We start from the raw sequence: 22,820 nt of genomic DNA, 5'->3' as shown, positions 1-22,820 counted from the left end.
CAGTTTGTAGAGTTTATGTTCTCTCCTGTGACCCCTACAGCTCCCCTGCCAGGCAGTTCTCCCCATTACACAGATGAGGAAACAGCGCTGAGTGACATCAGCGGAATGGCCGAGACCCTGTTCCGGATGGGAATGCTCACTACCAAAGAGCCTTAGCAGGTCTTAGAAACATTTGGATGGAAGAACGGTGGTCACTACTGTGGGTTCCCTCTACGCCGATGAACATGGGAGGGAAACTGACCACAGCCCCAAGAAGCTCATGCTCTAAGACAACAGAGCAAAGGGCAGCAGGTCACCCTAAACGAATGTCAGAGCACGAGGGGGCCTGGGGTAACTTCTAGACTCTCAGAAGGGCACGGGGAGGCGGAGGCTTGCCCAGGTTGCAGAATGTTTGTGACGAGGACCTGAAGCCGAGTGCCCTGACTTCAGCCAACCCTGAAATGAAGATGAGTCACGGCCTTTTCTTCCCTGGGCTCCAGGAGCGGGAGCGAGGAGGGCAGCCGTGTCTCTGAGAAGGGCAGTCTCCAGGGTCAGGACCTGAGGTCAAGGGCATGTTATTGGGGCCGCGCCAGTGCCCTTCCCAGCACGCCCTGCCTGGGGCTCGGGGCTCGGGGCCAGCTCAGCCCCTACCCCAGCTGTCTGGCGAAGGCTTCTCCGGAAAGTGAAGGTAGTTTGGCCAGGCTGCCGGAAACCCCTAATGTTCAGCCCCTGGGCTGAGAGGGTCCAGAGAACAATGTCGGCGGAGGGCAGGATGCTGCGGACAAGCCGGGCTTCCAGGCATGCTGCCGCAGTTCCTCTCCGCTGCCTGGAACACCGGCTGCAGGCGTGACCCTGAACCCCAGTCCCCAGGCTAGCTTCCATGTCTCTGCCGGAAATCTGGGAGCCTCCCCTCTTCAGCCACCTCCTGACAGCCTTTTGGAAGCTGGGGGCCACCATCAGTCAGTCCACAGTGGTGTAAGTAGGGCCGGAAGCATCATATCTGGGTTCAGACCCTGAACTTGCCACCCACCAGTGGTGGGCATCACCATTCTGAGGCTCAGTTGTCACATCAGCAAAATGGGGATGATGGTGGCTGGCGCTCGCTGAGTGTGTGTCACCTGTGCCATCTCACCGCGCCCTCACAGCCACCCAAGGAGGTAGGGGCTATCATTATCACCATTTTACAGATGAGGAAACTGAGGCCAAGAGGGCTTAAGTAACTCGGCATGAACAGGTGTCAGAGCTCAGACCTGAGCTCAGATGTGTTTGATTCCAAAGTCTCTGTGTTCTTACCCATTAGCTGTACCATCTTGTCTTTGGGGCAAAGTTTTCCACCATTTTGAGCCCCGATTGCACAATCTGCAAAGTGGGGCTAATAACAGTCACCACGGAATGAGGTCATCCTGAGGATTAGACCTGCTGCTATACCCAGCAGGCTCTTGAGAAATGTCCTTTGCTTTGCTTTTCCCCTCCCCCCAGCTTCCCCCAACTCTAAGCTACATCTTAAACAGGAAACACCAGATTTCCCGAGATAAGAACCCCAGCACCTCACAATGGGAGGGGCCGGTCGCGGTGCCAGGCTGTGGGTCTTGTATTTATTTGGCTGTGTCCTGGCTCTGACCCCCACCTCCACCCCCTCCTGCTCTAGAGCTCGGCTCAGTGGTGCCTGTGGCTCCGGCAGCCTGGGGAGCTAGGTGGTGACCTCACCCTTGGAGAATGCCCACTGGAATTCACCCTGAGTCTGGTCCCCTGTTCTCCATGCCTCCCGGCCACGTCTGACTGGCCTCTCGCTCAGCCTCTGAGCCAGCTGTCCACACACAGCCACGGATGGGAGCACCTTTTGTGAGCAAGGGTGCCACTGTTACACAGTTGCTGATTTCTGACTGAGCTGGTTCCCCACCTTTAGCCGGCATCCCGGGTGACCACAGGCAAGTAGCTGTCCGTCTGTGGTCCGCGGCCTCAGCATTGGCACGCAGGCAATCCGGCATCGGTTCCTTTGTGTCCCACCCTGCCAGGTGTGCCACCCACATCTAAGCCCCCAGCGCCCACCTGAGGTAGCAACTCTTGTTACCATTTCACATATGAAGAAACTGAGGCCCAGAGAGGTGGTGTGATGTGCCCAGGACACACCCCGGGAAAGGAGGGTGCGGTGGCCCGACCCAACCCCTCTACCTCTCCCTTTGCCACTGTGCTACCCCCAGGGGGGTCATAGGATCCCTGTTCTCATGCCAAGAGTGGGGACTTTGGGCGTCTCTTTCATCTACCTCCCCCACCCAGTCCCTGGGCAGGAGGCGGAAGATTGCTTTGCTTAGGATCTACTGCTAAGGCTGGAATATTCTCTCCAGTCCCAGCATGGCAGCTCCACCCCCTAACCTCAGCCAGCCAGTGTGTGTGGATGCCTCTCTGGGCTGCCTGGTGCTAGGAGTTAGAAGTCAAAGCAGAGGAGGACACAGCCCCCGCCCTCAAGAAGCTTACAGCAAGCACATGGATACAATGTAGCCACACACACCCCCAAGAAGCTTACAGCAAGCACATGGATACAATGTAGCCCCCACCCTCAAGAAGCTTACAGCAAGCACATGGATACAATGTAGCCACCCCCCCCCCCACCAAGAAGCTTACAGCAAGCACATGGATACAATGTAAAGTATAAACGCCACAGTAGAAACAAGTAACATTTACCTTCTGGAAGATAAAGCACAGAATGATTGGAAGCCCTGAAAAGGAGCAAATCTGCAGGGCTGTCAGGTAAAGCACTGAGAGGAAGTGAGGTTCAAGAAAGGTTTTGTTGGGACTTCCCTGGTGGTCCAGTGGGTCAGACTCTGTGTTTCCAATGCTGGGGGCCTGGGTTCGGTCCCTGGTCAGGGAACTAGAGCCCGCATGCATGCCACAACTAAGATTCCACATGCAACAACTAAGAGTCTGCATGCCACAACTAAAGGTCCCACATGCCACAACTACAGATCCCGCATGCTGCAATGAAGATCCCACATGCGGCAACTAAGACCTGGAGCAGCCTAAGTAAATGAATAAATAAATAAATGGTTTTGTTTAGGAGAAATGAATAGGAGTTAGCCCGAGAGGCAAGCAGTAGGAAGAGCATTCCAGGCAGAGGGAACAGCATGTGCAAAGGCACAGAGGTGGGAAAGTACATGATTTATCTGTCCAAGGAGGAAAGCTGGGGATGGAAGGGGCTGAGTGGGGCCCCACCAAGGGGGATGGAGCCAGGCTTTGAATGGGGTCTTGGAGTCACATAGACCTGGTTCCAATCCTAGCCCTCCCCCTCACTAGCCAAGCCTCAGTTTTCTTCATCTCTGAAATGGGAGGATAGTACATAACCTCCTCATGGTTGAGAGACTGACATGCGATAATAAATGTAATGTTAGAACATAGAGCTGTTATGTGGTAAGTATCATGTTAAAATTTTCTAGGCATGTGCATTAGTGTGCTAGGGCTGCCTAACAAAGTACCACAGACTGGGTAGATTAAACAACATAAACTTATTTCTCACAGTTCTGGAGGTGAGAAGTCCAAGATCAAGGTGTCAGCACGGTTGTTTCCTGGGGCCTCTCTCCTTGGCTTGCAGATGGCTGCCTTCTCACTGTGTCCTCACAAGGTCTTTCTTCTGTGTGTGCATCCCTCATGTCTGTTTGTGTATCCCAATTTTCTTTTCTTATAAGGCTACCAGTTATATTGGATCAGGTCATTTTAACTTAATTACCTCTATAAAGGCTGCATCTCCAACTACAGTCACATTCTTTTTTTTTTTTTTCTGTGCTAGAGAAAGTCACATCCTAAGGTCCTGGGAGTTAGGGCCTCAACAGATGAATTTGGGGAGACACAACTCAGCCCATAACAGCCTGTTTTACATAGTTTAACAGTAGTGACTAACACCGAGGGGTTCTAGACACTGTTGCAAACACTCTGTGTATTAACTCCTTCAGTGCTCACATAATCCCAGGAGGTAGGTCCTATTATGAGCCCTAGTTTATGGATGAGGAAACTGAAGCACAGAGGGCTTCAGTTACAGCCTCAGATCACACAGCTGGGAAGGGGCAGAACCAGGATGTAAACCAGACAATCTGACTCCCGTGTCCCTTGCTCTCCTCCTGTACAGCCTTCCCACCACCCCACAGCTGCGGCTCTCTGCATTCCCATGACCACCCTTTAGTGTATCCCCAGCCAGGGGACGTCACTCAGCGAGGGTCACACCCTTAACCTTTCCCCCATGGTCCACTATTTAGGGAGTTTTCAGTTAATTTTTTTATCCATTATAAATAAGGCCAGAATGAACATGTGTGGACACAGAGCTCATTTCTTCCTTTAAATTTTATAGATGTGGGACTCCCAGGTCAAAGGGAGCATTTTATGGTGGCTGGGAGCTCGGAAGGAGTGTCCCCAGGCCTGAAACCTGAGCTGGAGCCCTCCACCGGCACCTCCCACCTGCTGGTTTACTTTGGGGGAGGGGAGGCCGAGCAGCAAGAATGTCATCAGACCTGACCCACCTCCAGCCACCTTTTAGTCTCTGCCACCTTTGCCTTAGAAAGTTCCAAGCCCTGGAACTTCCCTGGTGGCGCATTGGTTAGGAATCCGCCTGCCATTGTAGGGGACACGGGTTCAATCCCTGGTTTGGGAAGATGCCACAGGCCATGGAGCAACTAAGCCCATGCCCACAACTACTGAGCCTGCGCTCTAGAGCCCGCGAGCCACAACTACTGAGCCTGCGAGCCACAATTACTGAAGCCCGTGCGCCTAGAGCCCGTGCTCCACAACAAGAGAAGCCACTGCAGTGGGAAGCCCTCGAACCACAACAGCGTAGCCCCTGCTCGCCGCAACTAGAGAAAGCCCACGTGCAGCAACAAAGACCCAGCACAGCCAAAAATAATAAATAAATAAGTTTATTAAAAAGAAAAATTTCCATGTCCCAAATTCTGACATTTCTGAGATGCCCCAAGTCCAAAGCAACCTTTTTCTTCTTTTGGTCATGCTGTGCAGTGTGTGGGATCTTAGTTCCTTGGCCAGGGATTGAACCCGTGCCCCCTGCAATGGGAGTGTGGAGTCTTAACCATTGGACTGCCAGGGAAGTCCCCAAAGCAACCATTTTTATAAGGATCTGGTGATGGTCATGGGTCTGGGGTAGGACCTAGGAATGTGCATTTTTAAAGCCCTAGTGATTTAGATGCAGAGGCTTGTGGACTAGGCTTTGAGAAAACGCAGCTGCAAAGATCACAGCCCTAAGCCCCTCCTGGCTCAGCTCTTTGGGCTGCCTTCCCTGCCCACGCCCTTCCCATGGGGCCAGGCACAGAAGAGGACTCTCCCAAGATGAATAAATGAAGCAACAGATGAAGCGTGTCACCTACTAGGGAGCTGCTCCATGCCAGGCCCTGTGGCTGGTCTGGCCCTCATCCTCATCCCACCACCCAGACTCTATTACAAAGGACCCTCTCTCCTCACCTAAGAGGCCTGGCTGGGCTCCAGCACCTCTGCCACTTCCCATGTGACTTTGGGCACCTCTGTGTCCTTGGGCCACCGAGTACTCCCTCCCCATGAAACAGATGTATTTGTTCCTCTCATGTTATTTCCTGGATTAATCGTTCCCATCTCACAGGGACCCTGTGATGTTGAAATAAGGGAAGGAATCTACTGAGGCTGGACCAGGAGAGGGAGAGGGAGCCAGAGAGGATGGGGGCCTTGCCTGGGGTCAACCAGCAAGAGGAGAGAATCCAGAGCTGGCTCTGGGTTCCCACTGCCAGTTTTTTTTTTTTTAATTAATTAATTTATTTATTTTTGGCTGCGTTGGGTCTTCGTTGCGGTGCGCGGATTTCTCATTGCGGTGGCTTCTCTTGTTGGGAGCACGGGCTCTAGGCACACAGGCTTCAGTAGTTGTGGCACGTGGGCTCAGTAGTTGTGGCTCACGGGCTCAGTAGTTGTGGCTTGCGGGCTCTAGAGCGCAGTCTCCGTAGTTATGGCGCACGGGCTGAGTTGCTCCACAGCATGTGGGATCTTCCCGGACCAGGGCTCGAAGCCGTGTCCCCTGCATTGGCAGGCGGACCCTCAACCACTGCGCCACCAGGGAAGCCCCCCACTGCCAGTTCTGAGGTTGTTCTTGACTGAGGTTGGCAGGGAGGTTGATGGGGAGAGTATTTCTACAGGAAGGGAGCGGGAAAGAGTCACCCTGGGGGTGCCTTCTCCCTGCCAAGTCCCCCCCAAAAGGCCTTGCCTTCCATGTCCGCATTTGCTGGCCCTGCTGAGTACCACGTGGCCCGGGAGGTAGGGGGGCTTCACGGTGGCTACAGGCAGGGGACCAGCTGCCCAGAGGGCCTGGTGTTCGCTCAGCCTTTGGCCCTGACCACCCAGCCATAGCCAGGCCAACGTCAGGGCTGCGCGTCTCAGGCCACAAGATTGGGCGTCTCCTCCTCAGCAAGGGGAAGGAGGGCAGGCTGTGTTGGGCCAGCCCTGGCCCTCTGTGTCCCGGCGCTGGCCCCGGGGCCTCTGGGGAACCAGCGGAGAAGCAGCTGCCCTGGACAGTGGCCCAGGAGGATGAGGCCAGCGGGGCGGGAGCTGGGTCTACTCGGGCTGGGGCAGCCTGGGAAGATGAGTCTCTTTGCACATGTGAGGCCCGGGCCGTGCCGCCACTTGCTCAAGAGGGCTTGACCTCTTCTGGCTCCTTTCTGGGGGCTGCATTTCCCAGCACTCTGCTGGCCCCAAGTCTAACCTCAGGGCGGGAAGGCCCTCAGAGACCAGCTCCCTTCCCCTGCTTAATAGAGGAAACCAGGCCCAGCGAGGGGAGGGGAGGAAGATGGCGTGGGAGCCAGAGGCCAGCTGGGGAGGGGCCAGGTCAGGAGGTTGCCCTTCAGAGACCCTTCTCCAGCTGGCCAGCCACCAGACTGATGCCACAGGTCCACACGTCCCTCTCCCCCGCCAGCCTGAGAGCCCTGAGGAACCTCCTTCTCCAGTCACAGGAGTGGCCATGAGGCTGTCAAAGTGAGCTGAACTCCTAGCCCCAAGTCTGCGCCCTTCTCTTCCCCCCCACCCCAGTTGTGCTGTGAGTTTGAATTTTGGAGAGAGTAAGAAAGAGTAAGAGGGAGACTGATTTTTTTAGCGGCCCAGGCCCTCTGGGCTGGAAGGCGTTGTCTCCTCTTCAGGAAACTCACTAAAAATCTTGGAGACAATGACACAGGCCCAGAGGAGGGCGGAGGTGGGGTTCCTCACAGACTAGGGTTTGGAACTTGATCTGGAATGACCAACCATCCTGGTTTGCCTGAGACTTAAGGGGGTCCCCGGGACACAGGACTTTGAGTGCTAAAAGGGGACGAGTCTTGACTCTGCCTCTTACTGTGTAATTTCACCTCCGCATGCCTCAGAGGTTCACCTGGACACAAGGGGATCAATAGCCATCCTACATCCCTCCCGGGGTGCCCTGACGCTCCCTGGGGAGGCTGTGGAGGGAAAGTCAGAAGATGCTACATCCCAGCAGATGCGTGGTCTACTTTTTCAATGTGAGTGGTGGCCATTCCGGTGAGGGACCACCTCCACCCCTCCCCCCACCACCTGAAATTCACTCATTCACCCCCGAGAACAAAACATCGGCACCTGTGCCAGGCGCAGGATATGCACGGTGGAGAGAGAAGAGCCCAGCTCTCATGGAACTCGGAGCATGAGCATGGGTGAACATAGTTAGATGAATTTGTTCAACACACTGTCTTGAGCGTGGTACGGACATTAACTCATTGGACCCTCACAATAACATAGTGAGGTGAGCATTAATTTTTTAATTAATTAATTAATCCTCATTTTGCAGATGAAGAAGTTGAAGCTCAGAAAGATTAAGTAATCAGTAGAAAAGTCGGGGGAGGACATTAGGAGGTACCTTTTTGAAGGATAAGCATATGTCTGAGTGTGTGCAAAGGAAGGGTTTTCTTGGAGGGAAGCACGGAACAGCAATGATGCCTCCAGGGAAATGTATTGACATAAGACAGATTAACAGGAGAAAAACGAACAAAAGCTTAGTAACATGTATACCTTCTGTATACATGGGAGATTCCCAGGAAACTGAGTAACTCTTCTGGCCGGACAGACTGACGACTGGCTGCAACACGGGAGGTGCGTGCCAGGGATGGCGCTGGTGCGGGCCTGGAAGCGGATGTCCTGGTTCTACTACCAGTAGCTGCCGGTCATGGCACTGTACATGCTGGAGCCCTGGGAGCGGACTGTGTTCAATTCCATGCTGGATTCCACGTGGGGATGGCACTGTACATGGGATATGTCTTCACGCCTCAGCACATCATGGCCGTACTGCACTACTTTGAAATTGTACAGTGACCAAGATGTGACCGAAACCAAGAGGTTCCTTAGAGAAGAGCCGCCATCTGAAATTGGAATGAGACTCTGTCAGATGTCATAAGAAACTCTACTAGATGTCAACATAACCAACCCTATGAATATAAAGACTCAGATTCTTGAGTAGAACAGGAAAAGAGTCCTTACTCATGTGTGTGTTGTGTTCTTTATTTTTCATTTTAAAAGAGGCTCTGGTATAGTAGTTTTTGTCTATTTTAACATTGTAATCATTTGCACTTTGACATCAGTATTTTCGTAACCTCTGTGACTGTTTCAATATTACCCAGTGAAAGCTTTTCTTAATGTAACTTTGAGTACATTTTAATTGCTTTCTATTTCTAAAACTCAAACTCATTTGTTGGGCTTTACCATTCTTGTATGGCATATACATCTGCCTGGTTATATTTCTACTCTTGACCAAAGTTTTGTAAGAAAAGATTCAAGATTAGAGGCAAGGGGCTGGGGAGAGAGAATATTTTATTGAGAACTATTTACAAAAGACGTATGTGTAAGTTTGAACTCAGGATTACAGTTTTAGCTATCTGGACTCTACTCTTAAGAGCTTTTGCTTTAAAACTCTTCAAGTGTTTCTTAACAATGAAAAAGAAAGATCTTGCTAGAGTTAGAATAAGGAACATTTCACCTTTTAAATATTTAATTTTTTGTGGGCTCATTTCCAGAAAACTTTGGTGATGGTTCTTGTGAAAAATGGTGGTTAAGTAGCATTACCGTGTAATGCTTATACACTGTAGAGTTTTTAATAAAGGTAAATCAGTTTCCTCTGAGGGCCATTAGTAACAATGTACTTCCTTAAATTTAGTTTCATGATTGTAATGGGTGCTGCAAATGCATTTGCACATTGCAATATGACGAGATGAATTGTTAAAAACCATAGCAAAAAGAAACGTAAACTTGGTTAAAATCCCCTTACTCTCTGTATTGGTTTTTTTTTTTAATTTTTATTCCTTAAATGTAAAATGACCACCTAATTTTTTGATGTAAACTCATTAAATTAAAAAAAAAATGTTGGGGCTGAGAGTCAGTTATGGGAGGTGACCATGAAAAGCACAGTAAAGGCGGGTAAGGTTGTTATGCAGATTTAAGTCCTTACCTTCTCCTTGGGTAAGAGTTTCTAGAGATTAAGAGCCATCCTACTCTCCCTGGTACAGAGAGGGAGAGACACCCTTACAAATAGAGATTTCTCTTATAAATGTAAATTTTTCTTCCAAAAAGCTAACTTACACTCAGTTTTCAGAGCTTCTCTCATGTTTCATATACCGTATTTTGGGGTGGTATATTTTGCTCCCCTTTCAACACAGCCTGTGGGCGCCTGGGCATCTGTGAAGGGCTGTAAAGAGCAATTGGACAGATTAGGGTGGTAAAATTATCTGGGCAGTGAGGAGCAGGTGGAGGGAGAAGACAGGAGGTCAGGGAACCAGTGGGCTGACTGATGCTGGACACTTCCTCTTAGGTTTGGAGTCTTGTCCCACCAGGAAGGGCTCAATCAACCAAACACTTCCGACGAATCAATGGCTAATGTTTAGCCAGGCCCTAGGCTGAGCCCGGGGTTACAGAGACTTCCTTAGTGCGAGTTAGGAAAGGCATCCACTTGGGACAGACCCGGCCGGGAAGGCGCACCGTCTGACTCTAAGACCCGGTGAGTGAGCGCTCCAAGATGCGGTCACTAAAGCTACCCCCGTCGCCCCCCAGGTACCCCAATAAGGACCTGCGACGGCGTTGAGGTGAAGAAGCCCGCCCACAATCACAAAGGGAGTCAGTCAAGTTCAGCCCGTGTGAGACGGGGCCGGCGCGGGTCTCAGCCTGGAGACGGGCGCGCGGGGAGTCCTGAAAGGGACTCTGGGCACCAGGGGGCATCACCGCATGGGCCCACCCTTGCAGGAAAGTTTCCCGCAGAGGTTCTTTTGACTTAGGGGCGGGGCCCGCAGGGTAGGACGCCCCGCCCCGCCCGCGCCGTCCCGGCCCCGCCCGCCCGCGCCGCGCCGCGCCTGCCCATATAAGGTGAGCACGGGTCGAGCGCCCAGTTGCAGGAGCTGTCGTCACCTGCGTTCGTCTGCCGGCCTCTCGTTGCAGCCCGACCGCCGGGGGCAACCTTCCAAGGCCGCGCCCCTCAGCGCCTTCCTGCCGGGAAGCGTCGCACCTCCTCGCCTCGCCTTGCCGCCGGGGGCGGCTGCCCTGGGACGCCGGCTCCCTTTGGGGCGCGCACAAACCCCGGCCACACCCGGCCCAGGCCCGGGTCCCGAGCACCTGCACCGGCTCCGTCCCGCTCGCCGGAGTCTTGGACCCGCGGAGCGAGCGGGCAGGAGTGGTTGAGGCAGAAAGTTGGGGAAGAGGGTAGTGCTGGGCTACCTGAAAGCCCGCGTGGGGTGGGAGGAAATCAGCCCCCTTTCAAGGACGGCCCAGCACACCGGGCGCCTGTTGAGTGCCTGGCATGGAACTCAACTTTTAAAAAGTCAGTGGCCTCCGCCAATTTGCATGGAATGGCTCAGTAAGAGCCAACACTCAAGAACCACACGACTTGGGTTCGAATATAGCTACATTGCTTACTGGCTTCGCGTCCCCGAGGGTCGCAGGTAACCCGAACCCCGGTGTCTGTGATTCTGAGTTCAGCCTTAGCCCTTGGACTTGTTTGCCAGAGTTAGGGAGTATGGGTGCAGTTTTTTAAAACAACGAGGTGCTTCTTTTTCACGTTGCAGTAAATCCTGGTTAGCGTCAAGGAGGGTTTTGCCAGATTTCTCTAACACTTTAGCAATCTCTTTTTAGCAAAGGAAAGACAGGTCTCAGACTGGGAGCCTTGGGCAAGAGATAGGTAAATTTAAACACATGACTTGTGTATGTATGTGTGTGTGTGATGATGATTTAAGAGTTTCCATTGAGAGTTTAGAATGACTATGACACTTGGCTTTCCATATATACATGGTGGTGACATATTTGCTTAATGTTTTTAGTATGAAAATGTTCACACATACAGGGGCATAGAGAATAATAGTACAACAATCCTTCATACATTCATCTAATGTTCACTTTAAAAATCCATGCATGTGGTCTTCCCTGGTGGCTTAGTGGTTAAGAATTCGCCTGCCATTGTAGGGGACACGGGTTTGAGCCCTGGTCCGGGAAGATCCCACATGCCGCGGAGCAACTAAGCCCATGCGCCACAACTACTGAGCCTACGCTCTAGAGCCCGCGGGCCACAACTACTGAAGCCCGCGGGCCTAGAGCCGGTGCTCCGCAGTAAGAGAAGCCACCGCAATGAGAAGCCCGCGCACCACAAGGAAGAGTAGCTCCCGCTCCGCTCGCCGCAGCTAGAGAAAGCCCGCGTGCCGCAGCTAGAGAAAGCCCGCGTGCAGCAACGAAGACCCAACGCAGGCAAAAAAAAAAAAAAAAAAAAAAATGAATTAATTAAAAAAATACATGCATGTGTTAAAACGTGAACTGACTTTTTAAAAGAGAAAAATAAGATGAAAGTATAAAGAGTGCAGAGGCAAAACTGAGCGTGCTAACTGCCTGAGGTTGGACCTGGACCGCCTGCCGCTGCGCTGAGCCTGGCGGAGTGGAGGAGGCCTTCTGCCCATGTGCAGCGGGTAGAGGGGAGGCGTGAGCCGCTGATCCCCCCTAGGGAGCCCAGATTGGCCTTGGCCTTGGCTGCGCACCGCCTGCAGCATGCAAATTCCTCCGCGCCAGAGCGCCCCACTCGGCTGCCTCTAGACTCAAGCCACCCCGCCTGGGTTATTTCTCCATTCGCTTTTTTGCCTGCCCACCTGGGTCCCAGGAACGCATTCCACACACTGGAGCCAGAGGAATTTTCTTTTTTCTTCCTTTCTTTTTTTTTTTTTTTTTTTTTTTAGTATTTATTTATTTATTTGGCAGTGCCGGGTCTTAGTTGCAGCCTGCGGGCTCTTTTTTAGTTGTGGCATGAGGGCTCTTAGTTGCGGCATGCCTGCGGGATCTAGGTCCCGGCCAGGGGCCCCTGCATTGGGAGCACGGAGTCTTAACCACTGGACCACCATGGAAGTCCCTAAAGGAATTTTCTAAACCCTGAATCTTACTACCTGTCTCCGTTATAAACCCCTCCACGGGGCTCCCTTGTGCCTGCAGGAAAAAGACCCAGCCCTTAGCAGGGCAGCCTTCCCGTGGTCTGGGGGCCCACAGACCCCTCAGCCCCTTTTCCTACCACTTCCTCTCAGGTCAACCTGAGCCATTTGCAGTTTCCTGAATGTTCATTCAGCAACTATTTAATTCGCTAGGATGCAGCACCAGAAATGGTGCTCAGCAGTGGTGAGCGGCACAGCAAGGCAGCGGCCAAGCCCCCTCTCCTGGAGCGTAATGTATAGTGGAGGAGTTCAATAAATCAGTGTTTAAAAAATTATTTTAAAATGTCAGGTGCTATAAAGAATCTACAAAGTAGCAGGAGAGTTTTTGCCTTTTGCCTGGAAGACCCCCATCCCACCCTGACCTGCTTTAGTCCTTTCCCTGGTGGCTCTTGTCATCCTGTTAGATGCTGGTACATAGTCATCAGCTCCATTGGGTCCCTTTGCATGTGTCTTTACTGGGGCTGTTATCACACTGGGATGGTGATTGACATGCCTGTCTCTCACATTGGACCATGAATTCCTCAAGGAAAGTCGCCTTACTCCGGTTGGTCTAGTGTCCCCAGTAGCTTGTACGGTGCATGGCACTTAGTAGGTGCACAGCAATTGTTGGATGACTATTAAAAGCAGTAAACCTTTGCACCAGGAACCCCAGACCCAGAGCAATTCAACCTTCAGTCAATATACCCTCACTTATTTTAAAGGAAACATTTCATTCATTCATTAAATCAGAGTGTGCTAAGCTCTCCCACCCCCCACCCCGCCTGGCTCCGCTCCCCCTCCCCAATATGGACCAGTTGATTTACAGAGGGTGAGTGCTGTGCTGGGGCAAATCATGGGGCTGCCAACAATGAGGGGGTTATCCTGCCCAGTGGAGTGTCATGTGAACTGTGAACAGGGCCTCCTTGGGTGAAGCCAGGATTGGGCGTCAGGCTGAGAGAAAAGGGAATTTGAAGGAGGCAAAGACGTGTGAATGAATGCAGCTGCTGGGGTGGGGTCCCCAGTGGGGTGTGTCCAGAACATGAGCTCTCCTGGGTGAGCCAGGAGCTGAGGCAGGTAGGTTGGGGCCAGATGGGAAGGGCCCTGCATGCCAGCTCACTTTCTCCTGCTGGTGAGCAAAGGGTTAGACATGGAACCTAAGGCAGTGGCTTTTCAAGGTTTCTTGACTGTGACCAGGAGTAAGATGTACATTACATCACAACCTGGCACGACACCCAAAATTGAAACAAGAATCTCATGAGACAATTTACTCTTACTCTGGTATTTTCTCTTCTATTTTGTTATCGGTGTGATCATTATTATTATTAAATTCCGAGTGCAGGGACTTCCCTGGTGGTCCATTGGTTAAGAATCTGCCTTCCAATGCAGGGGACATGGGTTCGAGCCCTGGTCGGGGAAGATCCCACATGCCGCGGAGCAACTAAGCCCACGCACCCCAACTACCGAGCCCACGCGCTCTGGAGCCTGCACACCACAACTAGAGAGAAGCCCGCATGCCGAGAAGCCCATGCACTGCAACTAGAGAAGCCCGCGTATGGCAGCGAAAGATCCCTCATGCTGCAACGAAGATCCCACGTGCCGCAACTAGGACCCAACACAGCCAAATAAATTAAAAAAAAAAAAAATCTAAGTGTGACTCACTAAATTAATTTCAAGATCCACCAGTGCGTCACAACCTGCAGTTTGAAAAACATTGACCCAAGAGTTCTTCTCCAGCCTCAAACCTAAGGGTCTATGCTGTGAGGCTCGATTCATAAAGAATTTTAACTTTTAGGATCCTGAGAGGTGGCCCCTCGCTTCACAGATACTTTAACTAGTAAAGCAGCCTAAGAGGGTGGGGCAGTTCCACCAGCCTCCTCTGTATCCGTGTGCCCATCCCCCATCACCAGGACCCCATGGCGGCAGGGTGCTCCCAGACGGAGCTCCCAGGTGGGTCTGAGATCCAAACAAGAGCAGAGCAGCCTCAGGACATTTCCCCCTGCTTTCCCCCTCCCCAGCCCCCCAGCCCCCCCACCTTTGCTCTGAGAAGTCTCTACTTGGCACCCAATTCCCTTGCCAGGCTTTGAATGCCATGGGTCCTGGAATGCTGGGGTAGGATAAGGAGAAGTGGGTCGTTGAGGCCACATCTGGGCTTTGACCTCTGTGCCATCCCCAGGGGCCAGCTCTCCCCTGTGCTCTTGCCTGTGCCAACCACACACAGGCTAGCACTTTGGCTTAGTAGAAGGTGACTGTAGGGGCCACCGTCCCTCCACCCGTCCAAGCCTCTGTCCAAATTGCTCTTCCACGTGCCCTCGTACACTGTTGGTGGGAATGTAAATTGGTGAGCCACTGTGGAAAACCGTGTGGAGGTTTCTTAGAAAACCAGAAATGGAACTACCATATGACCAAGCAATTCTATTCCTGGGTATATATCCAAAAAAACCAAAAACACGAATTCAAAAAGATATCTGCACCCCAATATGTTCATAGCAACTTTATTTACAATTGCTAAGACATGGAAGCAACCTAAGTGTCCATCAACAGATGAACGGATAAAGAAGGTGTGGTACATACATGCAATGGAATACTACTCAGCTGTACAAAGAAATAAAATCTTTCCATTTGCAGCAACATGGATGGACTTGGAGAGCCTTATGCTAAGTGAAGTAAGTCGGACAGGGAAAGGCCAATACTGTGTGATCTCACATATGTGAAATCTAAAAGAATACAACAAGCTAGTGAATATAACAGAAAAGAAGCAGACTCACAGATACAGAGAACAAGCTAGTGGTTACCAGCGGGGAGAGGGAAGCGGGGAGGGGCGAGATGGGGTGGGGGATTAAGAGATACAAACTGTTAGGTATAAAATAAGCTACAAAGGATATATTGTACAACACAGGGAATATAGCTAATATTTTAAAATAATTATAAATGGAGTATAACCTTTAAACATTGTGAATCATTATAGTGTATACCTATAACATATAAGATTGTACATCAACTATACTTCAATTTAAAAAAAAGTTCCTCTTCCATCTCAGAGGATCTCTGAGGCCCCTGGAGAGATGGGGGAAAGCTGGGCTGGAGGTGACCATCATCCCTGGCTCTCAGAACATTGGAGCTAGAGGGGACCTTGGAAATGGAGCCCAACTCCCTCGTCTGATCGATGTGGAAATGGAGGCCCAGAGAGGGGAGAGAATTCACCCAAGATTATGTGGGAGTTAGTCTCAGAGTGAGTCTGGAGACTCAGGTCCCTGGCTCTTAATCCAGTGCTCTTTCTTTTCTTATTCTTTTTTTTTTTGTGTGTGTGTGTGTGTGGTACGCGGGCCTCTCACTGTCGCGGCCTCTCCAGTTGCGGAGCACAGGCTCCGGACGCGCAGGCTCAGTGGCCATGGCTCACAGGCCCACCCGCTCCACGGCATGTGGGATCTTCCTGGACTGGGGCACGAACCCATGTCCCCTGCATCGGCAGGCAGACTCTCAACCACTGCGCCACCAGGGAAGTCCCCGCTCTTTCTTTTCATTGTTACATCTTGGTGGAAAGGGGGAAAGGGCTTGGAGAAATGTCCTGTCTGGGAGAAGTTGGGTTGTGTGCTCGCCAGAACCCCAACCCGGGCGACGTGTGTCCTGGCTGCACTCGGCCACCTTCTTTCTGTGGACCCTGCTGGAGACACTGCACCCTCTGGGCTGCGGAACGAGGGGGCGGGACCAGGTGAGTCCTGTAACCCATCAGCTCTGAACCTGAGCTGCCCTGCCCTTTCCTCTTGTGTGTGTGTGTGTGTGTGTGTGTGTGTGTGTGTGTGTGAGCCCTCCCTCACCCCAAGATAAGAGGAGACCCCTCTCCCTCCTCTCCCCCACCACACTCGAGCCTGAGCCACCTGGAGGAGTCACAGGGGAGGATAAAGCCTGTGGGAACCTGTTTTACCCAGGAACTTGCTGCTTCCCTGTGGGCCTCAGGATTAGGGTGATGGCTTCTAGTCCTTTTTTTCTGGAGACACTGGATATGGCCTGAAATCCAGGCAGAGGGGCTCTCCCTGAGTCTTCCTGGCCCTCGTCACAGGCTTTGCCTTCTCAGTTCACTTACCTTTTCCATGTAGGCGTCTTGTCTCCAATGGGACTCACAGCTTCTTGGGGCTTTGAGACCCTTCTGTGGGTTTGAGACCCTGTGTCTGCAATCGGGGCATCTTACAGCGGGGAGGGATTGGAGCCTCTCCCCAGGAGAGGCAGGGCGAGTCCTGGATAAGATCTGGGGCTTTCAATGAAAAGTACCTGGGTTCGAGCCCAGCCCCCTGCTGGCCTGCTGGGTGGCCTCGAGGAAAGCAGATTTAACCTCCCTGTGCTCAGAGCCCTCATCTGTGGACTGAGGCTAGTCGTTACCACTGTGAAGAGTAAATGAAGGGATACAGGTCACACTCTCAGTGCTGTGCTGGCGTACGGCAGGCAGGCGCTAATTGTGCTGCAGGGAAGAAGGGATATTCATCTGGTGTGACTACACGTGGTGTACACCCTGGAGAAGGGAGAAGCCTCAACTGTGCTGAGTGCATCTCCCAGTTATCCTCACAGAGACCCTGTGAGACAAATGTGTTCATCGCCTCATTTCACAGACACGGAGGCTCAGAGAGGGAAGGGACTTGCCTAAAGGCCACAGCCAGAAGGGAGGGAATCTAACCCATGGCTCACTGCCTAAGGGGCTCTCGACCCTCCCTCCCATTTCCCAACTGACGCAATGACATTCCCACCAAATGGACCCGCAGTCCCTGTGTCATAGTCAGCGCCACCCGTGGTACCAGTACACCACAGGCTGGGGGGCTTAAACAGCAGACACTTATTCCTTGCAGATCTGGAGACTGGACGTCCAAGATCAGGGTGGCAGCATGGGCAGGTTCTCGGTGAAGGCCCTCTTCCTGGTTCACAGACAGCTGTCTTCTCGTTGTATCCTCGCAAAATGGAGAGAGAGAAGGTTAGCTCTCTCCCTCTTCTTTGAAGGGCACTAATCTCATCATGGGGGTGTCCCTCCCAAAGTCCCCACCTCCAATCCCGTTAGGGCTTCAACATAGGAATTTGAGGAGTCACAAACATTCAGTCCGCTATACCCTCTTTTCTCAAGTCCCACCCAACTACAGAGCTTCTCCAAAGTTGAACAGTTCTGATTGCTGGCCGGCTCCTCCTTCTAGAGAGACTGTATAATATTGATTGGGGTTCTTCGGTTTCAAGCCACAGAAAAGAACTCTGAATAACTGAGCAGAAAACAATGGGGGTGGCAGTGTTTACTGGAACACAACCAGCCTGGCTGCTGGAATGCAGGGAGGGTCAGATGCCTGAACCTCCCCAGGACGCTTCTTTTCCCAGTGGTTTCTGTACCTTTGGCTGTTGGTTCTGAAAGAGATGACTTTAAGGTTAGGAGTGTCTGAGCTCCATCTCAGGAGTCCCACAGAAGTGGACTCTACCACTTCCTCTTCCGTGGCTGAGTTTGGGGACCACCTCTCCAGTCTCTCTCCCGAGTGCCTCTCATCAAGGTTCAGATTCTGGGAACTAAAGTTGGGTTGCCGGGTTTAGTCACAGGCCTGCCCCAGGACCTTATGATTGGCAGTCGTGCCATAACCAAATGGAATGAGGGGGAGGGGTGGATCTCCAAAGGAAAGGATTGCTGTGATCAGAACAAGAACGTAAGAGATGCCGGGGAGGCAAATCAGCAGCTTTCCAGCCAGGAATTCTACCTATTGGCCCTAGACCTGGCCTCCCTGAACATAAATTTCTTTCCCTACTTTCTCTCTCCTTTCTGACCTCTTTCCCTCCTTCCCTCAAATATTTATTGAGTGTTTGCTCTGTTTCAGGCACACTGCTGGGCCCTGGGCATAAAAAGATGAATCAAACTCAGGGCCAGCTCCAGGGAACTCATCCAATCCAGATCAGCATACGCTGCTGCTCAGCCTTGGCAAGGCCAAGGCAGACATTGCCAGTCAACCACAGAGCAATTTCCCTGGGAGCCTGGGCTTGACCTCAAGATCCTGCTCAGCACAGAGCTCCAGGCAACCAGTGCTCATCAATTAGGGTTGGTTTAAAATATGGAAACTCTTTGCTGTGCCCAGCCAAAAACATTCCTCTTTCCCATAACATTTCTGACATTTAAAAACAGCAGAATTGGGGCTTCCCTGGTGGCGCAGTGGTTGAGAGTCCGCCTGCCGATGCAGGGGACACGGGTTCGTGCCCCGGTGTGGGAAGATCCCACGTGCCGCGCAGCGGCTGGGCCCGTGAGCCATGGCCGCTGAGCCTGCGCGTCCAGAGCCTGTGCTCCACAACGGGAGAGGCCACAACAGTGAGAGGCCTGCGTACAGCAAAAAAACAAACAAACAACAACAACAAAAAAAACAGCAGAATTCCCCTAGGCTCACCACCAGGGTCGTTTCTTCTCCTTAAGGACAATGGCACTGGTGCCTTCAACTCCTGACTCTGGTCGGCTGTTGAGTCAACGTCACGGTTGGCAGCCTGAGCACAGTTCCTGCGGACAGAAGGACTGCATCTGAGTCCCATACCTACCACGGCAGCCTTCTGAGCATCCCTGGGTTTTGGATGAATCGTCTACAACTCCTGTAAGAAAGTACCACACGCTTAGTGGCTTAAAATAAGACAGATGTATTAACTGACAATTAATTCTGGAGGTCAGAAGTCCAAAATGACTCTTATGGGGCTAATATCAAGGTGTCCGCAGGATTGTATTCTTTCTCTCCAGGTAAGAATCTGTTTCCTCGCCTTTTCTGGCTTCCAGAAGCTGTACACACTCCTTGCCTGAAGCCCCACCCGCCATCTTCAAATCACACGGCTGCAACCTCTGCTTCCTTTCTGACTCTCTAACTGCTACGGTCTTCTTTAGCAGTGGTTTCTTCGTCTTTTTTTTTTTTTTTTTTTTTTTTGCGGTACGCGGGCCTCTCACTGTCGTGGCCTCTCCCGTTGCGGAGCACAGGCTCCGGACGCGCAGGCTCAGCGGCCATGGCTCACGGGCCCAGCCGCTCCGCGGCATGTGAGGTCTTCCCGGACCGGGGCACGAACCCGTGTCCCCTGCATCGGCAGGCGGACTCTCAACCACTGCGCCACCAGGGAAGCCCAAGTTTCTTCGTCTTTAAACGGGATAATAAAGCCTGCGTCTTCTGGGCTTGTGTGAGGCTCGGGGGGGATTAGGTACACGAGAGCATTTTGCAAGTTGTAAAGAGTGGTCCAGATGTAAGAGCTTGTCCTCATCATTTTCCCAGGAGCCATCTGCAAAGGGCTCCTTGTGAATCTCGGGGATGAGTCACTGAGGTGATGTTCTAGCAAGCGCTCCATAGACGGTCACTGTCCTATAGACCCAGCAACACTCCAGGTGCGCAGGGGTCGCGTTATCTGAGGCTGCAGGTGAGCCTCAGGACTGGGACGTCTTGACCCCCGGCCCGGCGCGTCTGCTGCCCACACACCTGCCCCCACCACTTCGGGAGTAACCTGAGCAAGTCGCCCTCCATCTGCCCCCAGGCCTGATGCGGGTCATCGTCAAACCTTACTGCTAGGAGGGCTTTAGAGGTCGGCTGATCCTGTGGTTTTTCTTTTTCTTTTTTCTGCGTTTTTTCAATGTATGTATCAGCAGCAAACTGTTTCTCCAAAGGACACCCTACCTGGAAACCCAATAGATGGGACATGTGAGTGTGGAAACTCTGAGTCCCCTGCTGACCTCTCCAGCCTCCTGTCTCCTTGGGCCCTCACCCCAGACCCACCAACCAGAGGCTTCACAGCCTTGGGAGGTGGAGCTTGTTCAATCTTGCTCCCCTTCCAGACCTTTCCTTCTCCTCTCTCCCCTGAGGCAATGTGCCTAGTGCTTAAAAGTGGGGACTCTGAAGTCCCAGGACTGGCCCCTGCACTTACCTGCTGTGTGCCTTTGGACAAGTTACTTACCCTCTCTGGGCTTCATCCCTCTCATCTGAGCTATGGGTATGTGACGATAGTCCAGTGGTAGGGTTTTACGAGGAGGAAATGCAAGTCCATACAGCTGGCCTGCAGCCGCTCCTGACCCCCGGGGCACACTCCCCAAGCTCACTATTGACACAGGTGCAGCGCCTCACAGACACCCCAGGTCTCACCTGCCCTGCTCTTGTTTACCCATCAATAAATTCATCTGGGGCACCTCCTCAGTGCCAGGCTGGGCGGGGTCTCACTGGGAGACCCGCAGGAATCAGGCAGGGCCCTCCTCTGGGCAGCTCTGAAGACAGGAGCTGTCTCTCTAACATTCTAGGGCTGTGCGCTGGCAGCCAAAGGATCTGGAGAGCCTGGGAGGGGTGTCAGGGTTCAGACTTAATTTTGCGTGTCAGGCTCTGTCCCTGGGCTGAGCAAGAATGGCCTCTGGCCCCTTGACTCGGGAATGCAGAGAATTTCTTACCACCACTAAAAAGGAAGGGGCCAGGCCTCCCAGCTCTAGAAGGATCCAGTTGTTTGCTAAAACCACAGCCTAGGAGAGGTCGGGGAAAACGAGGTCTGGGGTGTGGGCGGCAGAGATCCTGGCTCTGATTACCCTGTGGGGGAGGAGAGGTCTGTCCCTAAAAAGGAAATTGATCCACAGGGTGGATGGATGGAGAGCAGGCAGGAAGGGAACTGTCCCTCCCACAGTGGCTCCAGCTCTGGCTCCCGGCTACCGGGGCGTGGGGAGGGCTGGTCCTTCGGCCTCTAGGCACCCCACCTCCCAGTCCAGGGCCCTTCTCATCCCAGCTCCCTGTTCCATCCTTTTCTCTATTCCCAGGACTTCATGTCAAATGCCTCATTTTAGGGTCTCTATGGACACAGCCTCGTCTCAGGCAATGTGTTCAGTAACTATTTATTGTGTGCCAGGCACCGCACTTACTGGGCAACCCGGGGAGGGGACAGTATGACCCACGAGGGCAGCGGCTGCCCCTTATCTTCTGCTGGGTCCCCAGGGCCCAGCTCGGCCACACAGCTGGTCAGATGGGCAGGATTTGGTCCAGCTTTTCCAGTACCTCTAGGCACTCTCTCTTCCCCAGAGACCTCTCCCAGCATCCAGGGGCTCCAGGCCTTACCCCCTCCCCTCCCCCATTCCCCAGCTCTGCTGCCTGCCATCCCCCACTCCTGGGTTTGCTCAGCTGCCTGTGGGATCTGTACTCCACCTCCACCTCTCCCATGGCCAAGGTCAGCGGACCAGCCTCCATGGAGACCCGGGCCCCACGTAGACCCCAGCTGAGGGGCACATGATGTCCTAGACTATTCCTAGGCTGGCTCCCCTCTGCCCACCAGAACCCCATTCTGAGTGGTCTCCCAGATGGAGACCTCAGAGGCCAATTTCCCTTGCCCCATGCATCGTTCAGGGTTCAACAAAAGAAACAGAACCAGTAGCCTACATATATGCTGTGGACAAAAAAAAAGGTCACTGCCATTTCAGCGAACAATGAAGATTGCCTGCCATCAGACCATCAGCCCCTGCAGCTACTTCCAAAGGTGCACGCTGAGGGGATTCAGGATGGAGGAAGACAGGCCACTGGCCCTAGATAGTGAAGATGTACATCAAAGGAATAATTCCAATTATTCCAGATGCTTGCATCTTCCCATACACAGAAAAGAACTATCATTAACTTGAGATGTCTGGGTTTTTTGTGGTTAGCAGTAATCTTTTGATGTTCGACTACATGTGTTTTTTGTTGTTCGTTTGTTGTTCGTTTGTTTTCAGCAAAAACTCCTATGTCCTGGCTCCTCCTTTACTTCTTTGCAATAGTCCCTCAGAGCTACCCGAGAGGCTGCCTCCCGGGCTGTGGTCTCAGTAAGGTCACAGAATATAACATAATTCTCACCTTTCAGGGTGTGCTCTTTTTCAGTGGACAGTACTGAGTGATGGATGGACCGATGGTAAGGACCTGGGTCCTGCAGCTGTGGGAGCTGTCCAGACGGGTCTGAAATCGGCAAGGCCGGCCTTCAGGAAGGGCCTGCAGAACGTTCAGGCCCAGGCTGAAGCTGTGGTCCGCAGTGGAATTTCTTCCCATCGCTGCATCTTTAACTTAAACACACCCGCAAGGTTCCTTTTGCCTTATAAGGCAGCATATTTGCAGGTTTTCCAGATTAGGATGGGAACACCTCTGGGAGGCCGACCACAGCCCCCGAGAGGCCGCCACCCTTCCCGTTCATTCATTCATTCATTCTCTCATCCCTCCCCCGCATGGTCCACCTAAGCGCTAGGCCTGTGCTGAGGGCCGGGGGCACAATGGGAGGCAGTCTGCGGCCCCGCCCTCGAGGGAGGCCACTGTGGAGGCCGAGGCAGCCAGAGAAACAAATGACCGTGATGCACAGTGGAGGTCAGGGTTCAGAGGACTTTGGTGATGCGGTGCGGGGTAAGATCTGGGAAGAGAGGAAGGAAAGGCTGGCTTGTATGGAGGGAGGGGGGTGTCTGTG

General features: G+C 52.6%; 1 pseudogene; it reads left to right on the top strand.

The window, feature by feature from the left end:
- The first annotated feature begins 8,092 nt into the window (after window positions 1-8,092).
- LOC101287253 (serine palmitoyltransferase small subunit A-like) lies at window positions 8,093-8,342 on the top strand (annotated as a pseudogene).
- The last annotated feature ends 14,478 nt before the right edge of the window (window positions 8,343-22,820 follow it).

Source organism: Orcinus orca, chromosome 11 (genome assembly GCF_937001465.1).
Source record: "Orcinus orca chromosome 11, mOrcOrc1.1, whole genome shotgun sequence".
NCBI classification, from domain to species: Eukaryota; Metazoa; Chordata; class Mammalia; order Artiodactyla; family Delphinidae; genus Orcinus; species Orcinus orca.
Note: the sequence above shows the minus strand (reverse complement) of the source record. Positions and strands in the feature narration are given on the sequence as shown.